The 18,954-nt window shown below is 38.0% G+C and overlaps 2 protein-coding genes across 3 annotated transcripts in view; one reads left to right on the forward strand and one right to left on the reverse strand.

Annotated features, from left to right (window-relative positions):
• The window catches only part of LYRM4 (LYR motif containing 4), a 615,895-nt gene that overhangs the window by 179,837 nt on the left and 417,104 nt on the right, over positions 1-18,954 (forward strand). The window lies entirely within an intron of this gene.
• The window catches only part of CDYL (chromodomain Y like), a 104,722-nt gene that overhangs the window by 37,977 nt on the left and 47,791 nt on the right, over positions 1-18,954 (reverse strand). The gene's annotated exons all lie outside the window — the stretch shown is intronic.

The raw sequence follows: 18,954 nt of genomic DNA on the forward strand, positions 1-18,954 counted from the left end.
AGTATGAAAGGAGAGTCAGAGATGGTTTAATTCCCATCATGGATGCATTTTAGGAACCGATCGTGCAACTTCTGTTAGGGAAAACAAATGCTCAATTCTGCCTTAGTACAAGAATGGACTAAGATGATCAGCATCTCCTTGAGTCCAAGCTGTAGCCCATACAAAATCCTGGAGGTTTAAAAATAAATTCTGCTTTCCACATGCATAGTTCCAGTTTCAATGCTATCGTATTCTGAACGAAGGCCAATATTTATTGCTTCAGTGACATGTTGTTCTACACAGCTCTCAAACTTAAGATGTTTGGTATTTCTAACTGGAGAAAACATGTTGGAGTAACAGGCTTACTATAAACAGATGCCATCTTGCTAGTTTGAAGCTATTGGTAGAAATCAGCACCAGTAAAGACAGAGCTAATATGAGCATTAACTCCCTAAGAGATCTAAACCTACTCTAGAGCATACACCACAGAATTCCCATGTGGTAACAATACCTCCTTGAAAATTCCTAACTGACCTCTCCAATTCTCTGAATTTCTAACAAAAACTTATAGGTCCAAATAATAAAATGATTCAAGCATGACTAATACTTAACAAGGTCTGAATACAGTTTATGAGCTCAATTTGACTATTTGCTGAGGTAGATGGGAGATTCTCAGAACTAAGTCCTTCTTTTCACTCTGAATTCAGATTTCCAGTGCTGAAACTTAACAATTGAAAACTATTCTGATTTTAGTTCCTGCAGTTTATATAGGATGGCATGACACATTAGAAAAAGCACTTAACGAGAGCTGATGATCATATTTTATTTAACTACCAAACACACATCACTGCAGAAGCACAACCAGATTATTCTTGCACATTAAGGTATGTGGGGCAATGGAGGGTTGTAACCAGTGAAATTCTGACATTAGGTTTAAAAAAGAGTTCACAAAGACGTAAGTCAAGTACTGGAACAAGTCTCGCAAATATTTTAAACAAGCCCTGAGCAACATTCACAAGGACATCAAAATGTATGATGAAAAGCAAAACAAAAAAATCCAGAACTTTAGGCACAAGATTGAATCACATAATTTTTCTCAATAACCAAATACAACCCAATATATCCTGTTAATTGGACTAACTGCTAGATCTTGGTAATTATTCTTATTATAGAGCTGAGTAAAGAACAGTGACATATTAATCTGTTAAATACTGCCTTTCAAAACTTGTTTAGCCTATATCTCTCCATGACTTGCTATCACATTATTCAAAATTAAGTCAAAAGGCAACTTCCTTCATCAGTTCCAAAAAGTTACACAGACTAATGCCTCAGGCCACATTTTGCTGGGTCTGAATTACAAACTTCATATGTGAAACAATGGTTTGAGTGAAGTACCTTCGTTCTTTTCATCCACAGGGACACAGCTACCAATGCAAAGAATGAAAATGGCTAAACTAAATTGTCATTTAAAAGGCCCTGTATTGGCTGAGTTGAGACATAAAGCAATCCTTCCACTGCTGTAAGAGTTGAGAGGTTTCTATGTTCATATATTACATATTGCTAGCATTTGAAGAAGCTGCTTAGTGACAGCGATTGCATCTATAGGGGGGTAGCAGACTGGTCTATTGCATCAGGTTATGGGCAACTCAGAGATTGTTAATTAGGGGGCCTCAGAGTCATCTCTCGATCTCTACTCATTGTAATAAGGGCTTTTGCTCAGTGAAGAAATCACCTTTGGTAACTCTCCCCACCACTTTCCCAGCTATTTTTAGAAGGAAAAAAAGAAAAACTAAACCTTTTCAAAATACACCTAGGGCGTGCTTCAGTAAGCAGCACTGCCAGTTTCAAAGTCCTGCTTTGCCCAGTTGCCTGCTGGTTTCAGCCTGTGCTCAGTCCCTTTAAATAGGCTGTCACAAATTAAAGGATATGGACAAGAACAAGCAGCCAAAACCATGGAGTGATAAGCGGGACAGATAGAAGGGAAAAAGACATTGTGCAAGCGAGTGAAGGGAAGCACTTCTACTTAATGTTTAACCATGGTACTTAACAGGGGGGAAAGTATGGCTTGGGTTAGGTTGCCTAATAGAAACCTGTGGCTGTATTTCTCCTTCTCTTCAAGAAAGCAATATAGAATGAAGATTTCAAAGAGGCTGCATACTGAAGAAGACATTTAAACTGAAATGATAGTTACTGAAGATACTTAAAATTTTCCTTAGTTTTGCAGAACTTCACAGCCTACACAATAGAAGGGAAAAAAAAAGAAAAGCAGTGTGTTTGTGAGACCTTTTATCTTAAAATCTATTCACACTGGATCTCCCTGCAGGTATCTTTCCAGACTACAGCTCAGCCTGACACATTTAAAATTAAAAAGTCTTTCCGGTGATATGCTAGTCTCTAGACAATTGCAACAAAAACAAATCACATAGAGATCACAACAAAACAAAATAACTCTAATCCTTTTTTGTTAAAGGGGGGAAACAGCAATTTAAAAAATCCTCACTCTTTTCTTGTATTCATCAGGCCCCTTATGCCAAATGAGCTTTCACATCCAAGACAAAGTCTGGAGTTTGAGCCGCAGAGGTCTACCAAGGTATCATGTAAGCCCACCTCTACTCTGGTCCTCAGCTGAGATGGAGGCTAAAGGAAGAAATAACAAATGGCAAAGGCAAGCCCTTTATTAGGATGACCTCAGCTGAAGTTTTAATAACCAGCCTACACAGTTGTTCACTGTCAGCACACTCAGGCGTTCAGGGAGGCGTAACAATCTGCACAGCTCTTGGTGGGAAGAGCAGAGGTTGCCAGAAGGAAGTGTTTGGAGGGCACATAACCAAAGCTGGGCTATGTGTACATGACTGAAACATAAGCTGCTTTTCTGCAAGCAAGCTCTTTTAGTAGGAATCCAGTTTATTTATTTATTCAGAAGCAGATGGCATCCTCTCAAGATGTTATGCAGAACATGACACACAAAACAAGTATTTTCATCTGAGCATATTTTTTCTAATCAATTCCCTGCTATTCATCATTAAGTGACAAACAAAAATTTAGTCTCCAGAGTCTGTTAATAGGCTAGACTAACTGAAACTAACTCAGGATACAGCAGTAAGTGATGAAATGTAATGACTTGTAATGCACTGGAGCACAGACTAGATGACGTCAGTGCCTTTTAACTTAAAATGTTCTACAAAAAAAAGCATTCCAACTGCAGGAAAAGAAATATTACAAATTGCAGCCTCTGTGCTGATGAGCACATTTGACAGACAAGCCCCATGACCTATGGTTACTCAGAAGTGCCTAACACAATTTTTTGTATTTATACAAAGGAGAACAAAAGGCAAGAAATCTGTTCAGAAAGTGTTAGTAATACTGCCATGCAATCACTGTATTGTAGGATTCTGTGTGACATTGCTGATAGCTTTCACACAAAGTTTTTATGTAATTCCTGCTGAATCATGACCTTTAATCTCCATTCATTGCAAAGCCTAAGCAGCCACCACAAAGACTTGTAGAAGGATATCATGTTAAAGAAAATGTTATCCCTTCATGCAGACAAAACGCAATCTAGAAGGAAGTCAAGTACTATCAAATACTCCCCTCTCTCCTAACCCTTCCTACTCCACACCTCAACTCAGAGACCACTCTGTGCCATCTCTGATAGAGACACCACGTTTTCCTTTTAATAGGGAAGTAATACATATCTAAGTGTATTGATGTCTTGAGGTTAATTTGCCACACGATGGTACAATGCAGTACACCAAAAGTGAGTCATCCTCTCATTATGGCCTCATAGAACACATAATTAAAATATAAGGGACTCCCACAAACTAAAGTAATTTTAGACTTTTCTGCATGAAGAATATGCACAGTCCTAATATTTTCTCATAATTTAACAATTTACTGGTTTTATTTTAAAATAAGATCACATTGAAAGAATAATAATATCAACTCAAGGAATTCTTAAGTTATACAAGAATTTGTATAACTTAAAGATGGTTCCCAAGATGGTTCAAATTCAGCAGTCACTGAAATCACATTAAACTTCTAAGGTCCCTTTCTTTTCCTGCCAGTGTTTTTCCAGTTTCTTTTCAATGCCTCCCCTGCACTCCTACCTTGGATCATCAGCTTCCACTCTCTGTGAAAGGAGGCCCTTCCCACTCCTCTCCCCTATGCCTTTCATTCTTCCATTGGCAAGGTAGGGGAAGGGAAGGACTTGAGGATTTGGACTGCACTTGGTCTCATCTCTTTGGGAAAAGGCAGAAGACTCCAAGAATGGATCCTCTGGGACCAACACAGCCTGTGGCCTGATTGTTGGGATGAACTATTATATGGAGTTAAAGATTATAAGAAAATTTTAAAAAGTTGTATCTTTTCTCAAACATCACAAGATAACGTGAACCCAAAGTTCTCATGATCAAGAATAATAAAATTTACAAATGTAGTAGTATTATGAAGAAATTCTGTCAATTAAGGGTAAGCTAGTTTCATTGTGAACATTCAATTTCTTACTAATTACTCTCACTTTACTTTGTTGTGCCTGAATATGGGTAAGAGAATAAAAGCTAGGTTTTATTTACATGTGTGTAATTCTTATTTTTAAGAGTTTGGGCCATTATTATTTGGATGATTTTGCCCAACTCAAATGCCCTTCTCAAGATTAGGCTGCATCATTACTTTCCCACTCTGCTATATCCAGAATGCTGAAGACACTTAGGAGAAACCCAAATATCATTGGAGGTTGGAAAGTAACACTTAAAATTCAATTTTTCATACTGGTACTGCTTTTCTTCTACAGTTTTTCACACTGAAGACTATTTCCAAGCATTGCCAGTTGGTCTTTTGTGTTCTCTGTCCCCTTTTGGGAAAGAGACAACAATTAAGAGGATGACTGAGCTCCAACAGCTCCATATGAAGGAGCTACCAAGCTTCAGTTTCCTTCCATGGCCTGCCTCTTCCACAACTAATTCTATGGAATGCAGCCAACTAGCAGCTCAACTCTAGTGAAAACCTAGCAAACCAGCTGGTAAGGGCTATTCAAACCTGTCTGCACTTAACTTTTTCATTAAAAAAAAAAAAAAAAAAAAAAAACCAAAAAACAAATGAACAAACCTGAAATTATTTTTGAATGTTCATCTCACGTGATACTAAGATAAAAAGAAAATAAAGACTTAGGGGTCTGGGCCTCCTGACCTTAAGTCAGTAGGAAAACCCACTTGCTGGGCCAGAGATTTCCTGTGTTTTCAGAGATTAACCTGGTTACTGTCTGTGGGTGTGAAAAAAGATACAGCTGGAGAAATGAATAGTTACAGAAAATTTAGTAACTTATATATAAATATGTAATGAATGAGAAAATAATTCCTTCAGGGAACTGGAATAATGCTGCTGTTCTTTCCAATACCGTAACCGAAAAACACCGTAACAAAAAAGCATTTCCACCGTCATGTACTATAACTGAGAAATACTGAAATCAAGGTAGTCATTTTTTGGCTTTGGTCTTTTATTTGACCTGATGAGAATTAAAACTAGTTGGGATTCCCGTGCTAACTAGGGATATTACAATTTAGTGTGGTTATAAAAATTCAGAGGTGAAGAAGGGCACTATATCCTCCATGAAGGAACGACTAGAGTACAATCCCATTTTCATCTGTTCCTCCAATGGGCTTTACCCTAACTTTAGATATTTTTTCCATGAATGTAGATATTCTGTCAACAAAATTTCAATTGCACATTTTGCCCCATAAATCTTCAGCTTACTACACTACATTTTAAATTCCCAAATTAATTTTAAACAAATCAACTAAATGCCTAAGTATTAGAAACTTCATCATTGAAACAGTACCACAGTGTCACAGAACACCAGGCTGGAAGGGACCTCAAGGATCTTCTGGTCCAACCATTATTACAAAAGCATGGTCTAGACAAGAAGACCTAGTACCCTGTCCAGCTGATTCTTGAAAGTGTCCAACTCTGGGGAATCCACCACTTTCCTGGGGAGATTATTCGAGTGGATGACTGTTCACATTGTGAAAAATTCTCCTCTTGTGACCCATCTCACCAGCAGGAACTTGTATCCACTCCTCATCTTTTCCATATGACTCCTTGTTAAAAAGGAATCTCCACCTTCTTTGTAGCCACCCTATAAATACTAGAACATGGTGGTAAGGTCTTCTCTGAGGCTTCTTTTCCCAAGGCTGAACAAATCCATTTCTCTCTCAGCCTTTCCTCATGCATCAGCCTGTCCAGGCCTTTGATCACCTTTGTGGGCCCTTCTCTGAACCCTGCCCAGCCTGTCCACACCTTTTTGCATTGTGGGGACCAAAGCTAAACACATCATATTCCAGGTGCAGCCTGACAAGCAATGATTAGAGAGGGGCAATGACTTCTCCATGTCTGCTGGCAATGCCCTTGTTGCTGCAGCTCAGCATCCTGCTAGCTTTCTTTGCTGCAGCAGCAGCAGCACACTGCTCACTCAGATTGAACTCTTTGTCCACCAGGACTCCCCTCCCACAGAGCTGCCCCTCAGGTGGGTGGATCCCAGCCTATGACACACTCCTGGATTATATTTGCCTTACACGAGATACCAGGCCAGACTGTCACACAGTAAAGTTTCTTTAGGAGGATGTAGGACACCATTTTGGAAACCCTGGAGTTTCAGGTAGACAATGTCACTGCTCACCCCCCACATCCACCAAGCAGGTTACTTTGTCATAAAAGGTGGTCAGGTTTGTCAAGCAACATTTGCCCTTGGTGAGCCTGTGCTGGCTCTTCCAAATGACATGCTTCATCTGAGCTGTGAGGGCTCCCAGCAGGACTCATTCCATCACTTCCCCAGGGACTGAAGTTTGACTGATGGGCCTAGAATTTCCTGGATTCTCCTCTAAGCCTTTCTCTTAGATGGGGGTGACATCAGCCTTCTTCCAGTCTTCTGGGACATCCCTGATCTCCACAACTTCTTGACTTCTCTAAAATTATGGAGAATGGCCTTGTGGTGATGTCAGCAGCCTCCTAACCCCTCTGGTGGACACTGACAGGGCCCATCAGTGTGTATGGGTCTAATTTCTGTGACAGGTCACACACCAACTCTTCCTTCACTGATGGAGGCTCTGTGTTTGCATCCACCTGGATTTTTGTTCCCAAAGCCAGGAACCCAGCAGTGTGAGTAAAGATGGTGATGAAGAAAGTGTTGAGAACCTCTCTGCCCTTCCAGCACTGCTGGTGACTTTTCACTTCTCCTGTTTAACAGTAAGCCAGTATTTTCCTTCTGTTTCTGCTTGTTGTTTTCTTACTAAAGAACCCTTTCTTGTAGTTTTTCATGTCTCTGGCCAATTTTAATTTGAGTTTTTGCTTGTCAAACTGCAGCTCTGTACACCCTGGCAATGTTCTTGTAGTTCTCACTGAGTGTCTGTCTGCTTTTCCATCTATGGTGCACTTCTCCTGGCTTTGAGCAGACTCAAAAGCTTGCAGTTAAACCAAGGAGGTCTCTCCCTACTTCCCTCACCTTTAAAGGGCATGAATGGTTTTTGAACTTCCAGGAGTGTTCTTGAAAACCTCCCAGCACTTGCTGTCTCCTTTATCCTCCATGGAAGCTTCCCACAGAATCCCTCCTAACCAAGCTCTGAGCAAGCTGAAGTTTTCTCTTCTAAAATTTAAAAAATTGTCTTAATATTAACCTTCAGTGTGTTCAGCAGGATACCAAACTGCAATATTGTGACCAGTGCAGCCCAGGCTATCAGCAGCAGAGATATTACAAAGCAGTACTTCATTTAATTTGTTGATTTGTTCAAAACACTCATGCCACAGTATCTAACAGACAAAAACGAGACTGATTGGAAGTACAACAAACACTGGGCAGAGCAGTTCCAGGATTTCACAGCAATTTCTGAAAAATCCAAATTGAAAGAAACTTAAATAATATAAGCCTGTATTTGCCAATAGAAGCCTGTAAGCCAATCTGCCTATCTAACTTCATCCTGGAGAAAAACATTTTACTCATAAATGAAGTCACAATACAATTAGAGCAGAATTACAAGAGTATCTGTGAAAACTGGACACATACCAAGGAATTTACTGACCTATAAACAAGGTTTGTAAAAGCACACAAAGATCATATAACAGTTCATATCATCCTGCAACCAATAGAAATCCCCCTGAACTGCTGAGGACTGCCAGGGATGCTGGAGTCTCAGTTTTCCAAAGGTTTCAACACGCTCCCCAAGGGCCTTCCCTAACCCTGACACGGTGCTGCCCAACTTACTTCTGTGCAGGAGAACCTAAAATTGCTTTAGAATACTGAATTTTTCTTTTTAGTCTTCAAAGAGTATGAGGCCTGTCCAAAGAATGTATGTAGCAGTTACAGGAGAAATACAGGATAATATTTAAGTATGTTTAACAACCCCCAATGCATAAAAGACTGAAATGTTTGAAAATGTGATCACTGAATTTGACTGAGTTGTTACAAGATCATAGTGTAGCTAATGCTGACACTGTCTAAGTACTAAAACATTAGACAAAAGTACAAAAGGAAAAGTATTGTGATGTTAATATCAGGCCAATTACAGACCCACTGACTTTTACACAGGTCTATCCTGAATAAATGTTATTTATTATTATTCCCACCCTTTTTAACCTGAACATATGTATTTGTCCTATCTGTAGTACAGAAGTCTATAAGCTTGTAGTTTATGATACACAATAATGTGTTAAAAATGTCTTCATATCACACTTTAACTGAAAAGACTCTAGAGTTTATTACTGTTTTTTAAAATTGTGTATTACTGACATGCCTAAAACATCTAATAGAGAATGGATTACTCATTAACACATTATGCACCAATCATTACTCTACTAATATACTTTATTTAACTACCAAATGACATTTCAAACTGGACAATGTCCACAAAACAGTAGTAGGGAACCCTCAACTATTACAAGATATAAGAGAGGAACAATGATTCCTTGAAGAAGACCACTGTGCCAGACTAGAACTTAACACTAGATAGAAGAAAGGATCAGAGCAAAATATCTTAACATATTGTAACAAGTCCATCTTCTTCCTCAAAGCTTCATGGGAAGCTGAAAAATAAGGATCAGTGGGCAATACTAATTGTGTTGGCTTGTATTACTTTTTCAGAACACTTAGTTCTCTTTTGTGCTTAGTGCTTAATGCTACTCAGTGTCTTAATGTTAGCTAGTTACATCTGTATTTGGAAATGCAAAAAGAAGTCTGAATGCAAAACATTCAAAGCAAAGAAATGTTTAAATTTTGGTTTCTTCCTCTCATCTATTTAGAAAGGTTTTTTCCACTGCTCCATTGTCTGCACTCAGAAAGATCACTGGTAAAAACTCTTCCCAAGCCTGACTGACTCTATAGGACCCAATAAAGCTAATGGAACAAAAAGCACTATCAATGTGAAAAGAAACAAGAAAACAAAATGGCCCACTAGCTTTCAATAACAGCAAAGATGTAACTTGTGTTTTGTATAAACTTTTAAATATTTAAAATAGGTTTTCAAGCTAATTGCCTACCCATGCACAGAAGGTAAAAATAGATGATTCTCTAAAGAATGCAGAATAATCTGTCAGCCTTTCTACTCAGAAACCGAAACAGAAAATCACAAACCACATACTAAGTTGTTTGAAATACCCATTATTACCATATTGAGTTTGTCTGCTTGTACTAATGTAAGAAAAACCCCACTGTCTTTGAATTCTTTGGTGAAAGGATGCACTGCCACAAATACATCTTCACACACTTAACAAGTTTGAGACAAGACCTGGCAGGATATTCTTTCTATTTGCTGAAAATTTGTTTTAAAATTAGCTCTGTCAATAAAGTGTTATGTCTGGTAAAATAAGCTTTGCATTTACTGTTACTTTCAACTTATTCCTGTATTTCTCAGAAGTGCCCTCTGAATTTGAAATCCATCCAGAAAACCAAAGGATGAGGAGAGAATACAACACAATAATTCTGTTTACACTGGATGGGATTTTGAGCTGACTATACCAAATCAAAGGAGGATGAATGACAATCAGTGATCTTTACGTAAAGCATCTGAACTTTGCAGCATTTTTTTTCCCTAATACGATTGTTTTATACATTTCTATAAGCAAGCTTTGTAAAGTAAGATTGCTTCACATAAGGACATAAGTTCCTGCTTCAGGAGGAACCAGACCAGAGCTCTACCTTCTCACTGCTTTTCCAATGCCTACCCAGACACTCTAACAGGCCAATGATTAGAATCTCTGAACATCTGCATAGTTAAAAGCTAATTCTATGAGTAATAATTAAGAGAATAATTCCATAAATAATACTTGCTAACAATGTAGAAAAACATATAAAAATAACCTAATTAAATTTTTCAGATATGTCACAAAACACTTCCTTACTTCTGAGGAAAAAGAACTTAGATTGTTTGTAAAACGATATCAGGCCTATAAATATGGTATATTCCCATTATCCCCATAAATGCCTATTTTTTAAAAATGGCCATTACCTCCCTCTCTTGGATTCAAACAAGTTTTAGCAAAGAGTTCTCAGGACTACGTGGAAGCATCTACTAAAGCTATAACTAATCTTCCTCTTTTGAATTTGACACCCTTCGATTTCTCTAGATGTCCCCTGGTCTTATTCATTCAATTCTAGAATAGAAATTTCCAACTACATTAATCATTATTTCATCATGTCTATAATTTGTTTCTTCTCCAAAATATTTACTGTATTCTCTTTAGAGATGGGATTTTTAAACAAATGACTTAATATCCTCTTTGTTCCCTTTGTACCAGCTTTCATCAATGTCTTGGCCAAGATTCCCCAGCTGTTTACGGACTGGAAGTACTGGATACCTCTCATAGGGACCTTGCCAGCCACTTATTCTGTTCCCTCTCATTCTAGCCCATCTTTCAAACAACAAAGGAATTCAAGATGAAATCCAAAGGACAGCAGTGCTAAGACATGGAAGACACTGTGCCAGCCAACGTGTTGTCTACAGATTCATTACACACCAGGTGTGACTGAAGAGTAGCAACAAATATGTGTGACAAATAGAGAAACCTTGAGAGCTTCTTTAGTCCAACATTAGGCCAAGTCTTCTTGGAGTTGCCCTTCGCAGTGCTCAGGCATTCCTATCTGCATCCCAAACTAAAAATTCTGTTTAGGAGCTAGCAGAAAAATTATCAGCTCAAGTTATCTTCTGCTGTCCATCACTTCATTTAGCTCCTGCTTCAGGTATGCCCCTCTGAAATTTTTGTTTTCTTGTACCTTAAGTAATAAAGTGTTTCTCTGCAAGTTTTGTACCTTTGCTGCTCACTGCAACACTTTATTTAGTAAGAGATCACTAAATATAAATATAAAGAACAGATCCCACTGCCAACCTTGTGACACAATTACAATGAACCACTAAGCCTACCCTGTTTTCCTTCCTTCCAGTCAGTTTAAGAGCAGTCTTTTGAAGTACAACTTCTTACTTTCTTTGGCTGCCTCTTTCAAGGAATATTTTCAAAGAAAATAGTTGACAGTCTGTATTTCTTTATCCATTCTTCAAGAAGATGTTTAAAGAACTGTTCATACAATAGTACAATGCTTTCCTCCACTTCTTCTACATTAAATTTTAAGACTTCCCAGTTTTCAGATGTATTTAAATTTAGAATATTATAGCTCAAAGTGCCAAGGTTTATGATTTGCCTTTGTTTCTTAAAGGTGTCTAAAACATAATAAACTTTAAAGCATTTTAAATTACACTTACTTACTAAAGATAAAAGCTTTTTTATGTGTTCTAAGATTGCAAAATTAAGAAAATCATTACTAAAGAAGAAAATAGCTACTAAAGAAGAATTAACTTTTATAATTTGTGGCCTAATGCATTTCAGTGTGTGTTCTTAAGTAAGTTTACAATATAAGTGGAATTGCAATATAAGAGCAGGTAATGTAGGTATTGTAGGTAATGTAGATATTTTTGTTTGAAAAAAAAATGCATACAGTGTTACAAACATACAGATTCTGTATTTATTTTCTTTTAAATAACAGTAGTTCATTGTATTATTATTAGTAACTCACAGCAGCACCCACAGATCATGGTTATGCCATCTTGAGTACTGAAATTTCTCTGGCTGAGAAGGAAGTAGAGTTATTCCAGGGCAATTAAATATATACATGTATACATAAAAACAAAAGGTATTTTTATGAACACCTGTAACAATCCAGACTGTATCCAGCTGTTATCCCAACAGCTAGCCTTAAAAACTCTTGGTTTTGAATCTCAGTTTTGCATCTAAATCTAAATAATCTTCCTAAATCGAACTATATTCTGTCTTTCACAAGCATTGGTGCAAACACATTATTTTGGAATTTTGTCATAATTGCATGATATTTTATCCCACCCGTAACAGTCTGCCCGTGAGGATGTATAGCTGACTTTATTTTACATAGACAATGTGATCTAGGCAAATCTTCCACAAACTACATTACAGTTGTTTTAGTTGAGTTTTTAATTCTTAAGAGTTTGATGCAAAAATCCATTATCTTCTTTTCAAGAGAACACAGATTTATAATGACAGTTGCCTTGGCAAACGTGTTCCATCCACTTCGCAGCTTTAACAGAGATGGGAGATGAAACTTTTTCAAAAATTGAAACAGCAAGAGACAAAAAAAAGTGGCTGGTTACCAGGCACAACTGCAAAAGGCACCACATGAGTGTTTCTGATTGCACTTCACATTTCTAAAGCTGCTTTGAAATTCTACAATTTTGACAATGCTGGATTAAAAAAAAGTATCTAGCTCAACATTTTTATTCTATCATTCAGTCTGATCCTCAACACACTTTCTCTGTGCTAATGTATGCAAAGTAGGTTGAAAGGGTGTCTTATAAATGGAAGCTCCGCTTCATTGTACTTCACCTTTCCTAAGTTTTGGCACAGCAGGTGTGACAAACCTGTCCTCAGAATTTGGTGTCATGTTAGCACATGTGCTGTAGGAGAATGCAATGGCAGATCATTACTGACCCCACCTGATCTGTCAGTCAAGAGAGATGGAGACTCCAGATCCTCAGCTCATGTAAACTGATGGAACATCAGAGGAACTGCACACCTATGAGCTTTATGTTTACCAGGGGGCTACAGCTGTAATACAAATTCCAGTGAGAACAACACAGGAGTCTTTCTAACAACTTAGGCTGAGATTTTTATGTCCAAACAGAGAATTTATTGGGAAATTTCTTACCCTCTTCTTAAAAAAGTTCTATTCAGTGTTTTCTTTAAGGGTTTTTCAGGGACAGAATTAAGAAAGGAAAAAAATATGTATTCGTCTCTCCCCCCAGGGACACATCCTCTACCTCACTGCCACTTCCAGAAGGCTGATAAAAATAAGCCTGCCCTTAAAGGAACAATAGGTTAGGCCATTCAAATATGATTAAAAATATTTCATTTCTATATTTCATTTATGAAAATATATCTCCCATTCTTAGGATTGGGGAAAGGAAAGGGATCACTCTTTTCAAAGTAACGGCACTTTACACTAACTCAGCTGCATTAAAAGTCTACAGCAATGTAACACCCAACTAAGAAATCTCCATTTTGAGTACTGAAGAATAGCAGAAGGCAGAAAAGGAAAGAAACAACTCACTTAGCCTTATGTTTCTCAAAAATGAAACCAAACTGTGCACTTAGATCCTGATTACTATTCTTATGATAATCTGTTGTCATAAACCAATATGGTTCTAAAGATAAAAGATTTTCACAGCAAGTGCTTAACCCCGGAGCTCCATGTAAAGGAACAATAATGTGTACTATAAACTGTAGAAGCGATAGGGCAGAGGGAAGACAAAAAAAACCAGAACAGTAACAGATCAATTTTCCACATGACACAGACCATGCACTCTACCATACTGCTTAAAACTTTTGCATTTATACTAAGCCAGAAAATATAGATAAACAAGAAATTGGCAACAATTCAGATTAATTTCAGTTAAAATAAAACAGCTGAAGAACACGACTTATTAAGACAGAAGGAAAAATTGACGTTAGGTTAAAATGTTGCAATATAGTGCATAAGGGACATAATAGTGTGAATTCTTAAGCAATAAATTCAAAAGTCAACTTCTGGAGGAAAAAAACCCCAAAGGTGTAATTAGGCTTGATTAAATGAAAACTGCTTTACTCTTTAGTGATTTGCTGAACAGATACACAACCAAAGATAGAAAATTACACACTTGTGCATTTGAAAAAAAGAAGTTTAACCAGTAATTTTAGAAGTTAAGAGGACTTTGCAAAGGACTTTAACCCATTTAATAGGCTTTTGTTTGCACTAATAAAATATTTGGTTGCTTTCCAGATCACTCAGCAGAGATCAAGCCACCATCCAAGTGCAATGAACAAAACACACTGAAAAAGGAAGTTCTTCTCTTAGGGCTTTTTTTTTAAAACCCCTTTTTACTACTTAACCAACAAAATCTCCCAACTAAGAAAAGGAGGGCTCAAATCTGCTTCTGTCTTTTCAGAATGATAAAAAGAAACAAAAAAAAATCCTATAACACATCATTCCCAACTTTCCTTTTGTTGTACCCTAAATTCACAGCAATGAACTTCTTCAACTTCTCTCTTAATTCTGCTTTCTCAGAGGGTTTACGTGCATGGCTTGTGGTCCATCTAGACAACTCTGTGGTTCACAGCTCTGTCAGCTGCTGTGCTCTTCCCATGGGACTCTCAAGCTTGGCCAGTTATTCCTCATGAAGAGTTCAACACCCAGGCAGAGGCGAAAAAATAACCAGGAGAATTTGGGAGGGAAGTGCGTGAGCTTCCCTCACCCTAATGAACAGAGAGGGACTGAACTCCTTTCAGCTTGGTACTGCATTGAGAACAGATGTGTCTCCTCAGTTCCAGTGGTCTCCATAATCCTTCCACACTTGCTTGATTCCTTTTGAGACTAAAGCTATCAGACACTTAACCAAACAGACACTATTTTCCTTTGGTGTTTGAGTGGATTTTTATTTTTCTAAATCTATGGGTTTCAATCCCATAAGCTGCTTTGGAGAAAGCAGAGAACAGGTAACAAACAAAACTTCAGTCTTTTCTTCTATTTTTTTTTTCTAATGCCGCTTTTCATTTGCTGACAATACCATTGTTTTGAGATGAAAACAGCACCATTATCCAACTAAAAAAATCAGCAGACACCCTTGTTCTTTGTAAGGTGCTATACTACAAGCACCTTTGTATTGTCAGCCTGCTGCTCCTACAAGTTGTTAATCTGAATTAATATGTGCAAGAAGGGAGATACTAATGCCACCATGCACACTGGTGGTGCTTGTGTGAATGAGAAGGGATGTAATTTACTGCAGTTCTTGTATTTCTTCTCTTCCCATGTGCCAGCACCAGCCTGCCTTATTCTAATTCTGACAATATACACATCTAGATGGGCTTTTCTTCCTTACTTTAGACTTTGAGCTTTGCATGCTTTTCTGCCTGAAATTTCCCTTCTTGTGGCATTTATTCTCAATTACATCCACATGTTGGACATTGCTAGCTGAATAAAAATTGTAGCAAATATAGGGTTACCCAGAATAAAAATTACTAGAGTTTGCCAAGAAATGGTATTACCCTGACTTATGGTCCTTTCTAAAATTTCAAGACAACTCTTTAGGCTGTGTGACTGACTGATCAGATTCCCTTTACAGCATCTCTTCTTGTGCACTCTATTAAATACAACTTCCCTGGTTATTATGACCATACTATGCTGAAACCATTTGCAATAAGATTTCAAAGCTACTTTTAAATACCACTTTGATGAAGGAAACTTTGAGAAACTTTTAAGATACCAGAACTTGTTGTTAGACACAAAACCACCTTTTGTCTTGCCTAGTTTTGAGTAATATGCCTTAGCTGTAGGTGCCATTAACCTATTCTACAATATTTCATTTCTTTGTTGTTGTCTTTCTACTTTGTTCATCCATTACAAGATTGCTTTTATTAACTTTTAGTAACAGCTGATGATCACCACATATTTCAAAATGCCAGAACCACAGCAACGTTCAATTCAGTGATCTGTCCTCACTTCTTCCATACATTACCCTAATTCTTAGCCTTGAATATATACTACTCCATTGACTCAGTTTTCTAGGCCAAGCCTTTAAAATATGAACATTCAACACAATGCTATTCATTTGATAGCAGCTTGATTTTCATGTGCTGAGATTGCCAGCTCCCAGAGTAAACATGACTGTTATTTTATTCCCCAGAACCCCTGTATATTCAAACAGATATTTGCTGATTGCCTTTTCTGAGACTGTAAGATTTTGGAACATGAACTGCACCACAGAAGTTTGTCTCAAGTAAAGCAGGATTAGGTGCTACAATAACACTAATATTTTAGTAATTACTGGCATGGCATTTTCATATGCATACACGTTTCTGGGATTTTCGGTTTAAAAATTAAACAAAATTATAATTAAACCAAAATAAATTATATTATTAAAATTATAAATTAAACAAAAAAAAAAAAAAGTAAAAACAAGGTTGGGGAAAAAACCCAACAGATTAAACACTGAGTAGTTTCACTATCCTGAGCAAGGACTTAAAGATCAACCTGAGTCACACTACTAAATAGTCACAGCAGCATACTGAAAATCAGGAACACTGTTTTCATATTAAACTTTGAATTATTTTTCCAGTATTCTTTAAAAAATGTAATTCAGTTATAATTTTAAAAGTTGTCTAAATTTTTTTTGAAGTGTAACTCTGTATTTTTCTAGAATAATTCAAAATTATGCTTTATGAGTAGCGATTTCTGTTTTGAGTAATTCAGTTTACCAAGAAAAACGTCTTGATAAAAAATTCCTAAACCAGCTCAAGTAAGAAGTTATTTTTCAAAACATGCTTTTGTCTTCCTGACAGCATCCTCCAAGTGGTAGTAGGAATTCTTAAAATTAACAGAAGGTGTATGTGGAGGAGGTGGGAAGTTTGGAAAGAGTGCTCCAAATGCCAGATCTATCATCTGTATTATTAATATGTCAGATCTGGTGCACATGAAGATGCATTTCTGTGCAATGAATACCCCTCATGATATATGATTCCCGAGGTCGTGCTGAAAATGTGATGAGCTGTCCATTTAAGACTGAAGGAATGTCCTGAGTAAGGAGCAAAACAGGATCCTGAACCGCAGCAGCCCCATGCAGGGGAGGGAAGTACCTATTTACTACACTTTTAATGAGTTGCAGTGTGAAGTTAAAAATAAAAACAGCAAGGAGAAGAATGCATCTTCAAGGAGTGAAAAGACAGCAAATGTGTCAGCTCAGGAAGCTCCAAGACCAGGAGAGCTCTAGAAGACAGAGCTGCCTCTTTTTGCTACTCCCTAAATAAATCCACTCAGGCCATGCATAATGGCTGAGTTGGAGCCTGGGCTTCCATGAGGAAGGTACATCAAAAAAATCCTGAAAAGTTAGGAAGAGAGACTGATGTCAGATAAGTGCAAAGTATTTTTCTTTTGCAACTTTTTTTCCAAGTTTTATAATCACAGAAATACTGCATGATTGGAAGGTTACCCCCAAAAGTGTTACAGGTGAACAAAATAAAACCCCAATAAATATGGATATTTAGCATCCATTTCCCAGCAGATATGCATAGCTCAGCTTGGGGTGTATCAGGGCAGACAGGGAAAGCCTCAGTTAATGCACTGATATGCCTCCAGCAGCAGACAGAAGGTGGAACATATTGTGTACGTTTCATCAACCACGTATTGTGACTATCTCCTTGGCTCTCCTTTTTTGATCTCACCTTTAGGATCTGGAGAACACGTAAGTGTGAGAAAACTCTTGTATCATCATCATCCCTAGAGCCAGTCAACAGCTTTCCTTGTTAGTTGCCCTGACAAATGCCTGGAAGAGTTGAAGGAGGTGGTGGCAGTTGAGGAAATTTTCACACAGCAGTGAAACAAGAGCAGATCTCACCTAACACCTTCTGTGTCACTCCCTTTCCCCTGCAGGCCTTTCTGCTTCCATCTGATGCCCTGTAACCGGCCCCTTGCCATACCACCATTACCAAAGTGAGAGGTTGGTGGGAATGATTTAATCCAATCTACCCAAAAAGATCCTTCACACCCCAGGTATTTTTTCTGGATGCCATGAGGCAAACAAATGAGATGCCAAAGGTAGAACTTACCAATCACTTCACTAGGAACCCTGCCATACTCCAAAATGCCAATTAATTATCATAAAACCATCCCATGCAAAAACACACTCCTCTACCTCACCTACTCAGAGAACTCTCATCCTGGCATCTCTTGCATCTTCCCTTCAGCTTTGTTTACATCCTCTGAGATTTGCATTCCTTTCTTTAGCCCATGCAAAGCAAGAGATATTCCTGGCATCTGTGTGTGCATTGCCATGGTTACCTAGTTCATCTGCAGCAAAATGGGTTGGTCCATGACCTGACACCACAGCTCCAGGATCACATTCCTCCCTTGTCCACCGCTTCTCAACCTCTCTGGCAGCAGCTGTTCTTTTGGAAAATCTCAATGCAAGCAACAGTGGGGTACCCAACACAAACTCTCCCAAAGTCTTTAGCGCGTTTTTCCTATCCTGTGTCTCTAAGTGTGTTCTTTGGCAGGTTCAGTCCTTGAAAAATTCCAGACAATTTTTCCAGCAAGCCGTCATCAACAGCACACCTGCACATTTGACCTGCTGCATTTTATCTGAGGGCGCAGTCTTTACTTGAAAATTTAGACTTGGAAATTTAGCCTCAAAAGAATGCTTATGAGAACACTTGTGACCACACAGCCCAGGCTGTCAGGGAAGAACAAAGGTTTGGGGCACAACAGTAAGGACCAAGAAATCTTAAACAAGGGTCTCAGCTGGATGGGGGACAAACAGCTCCCTCCTAGAAGAACAGTTTGGGTTACTTCAGTGTCACAAATTTTGCAGTACAAATTGAAATAACTGTGACCTACTTAGATATTAGCAAGCCAGACATCACTCCTAAATAAGTGTTCAATATCAAATG

The sequence above is a fragment of the Serinus canaria genome, chromosome 2 (assembly GCF_022539315.1).
Source record: "Serinus canaria isolate serCan28SL12 chromosome 2, serCan2020, whole genome shotgun sequence".
NCBI lineage: Eukaryota > Metazoa > Chordata > Aves > Passeriformes > Fringillidae > Serinus > Serinus canaria.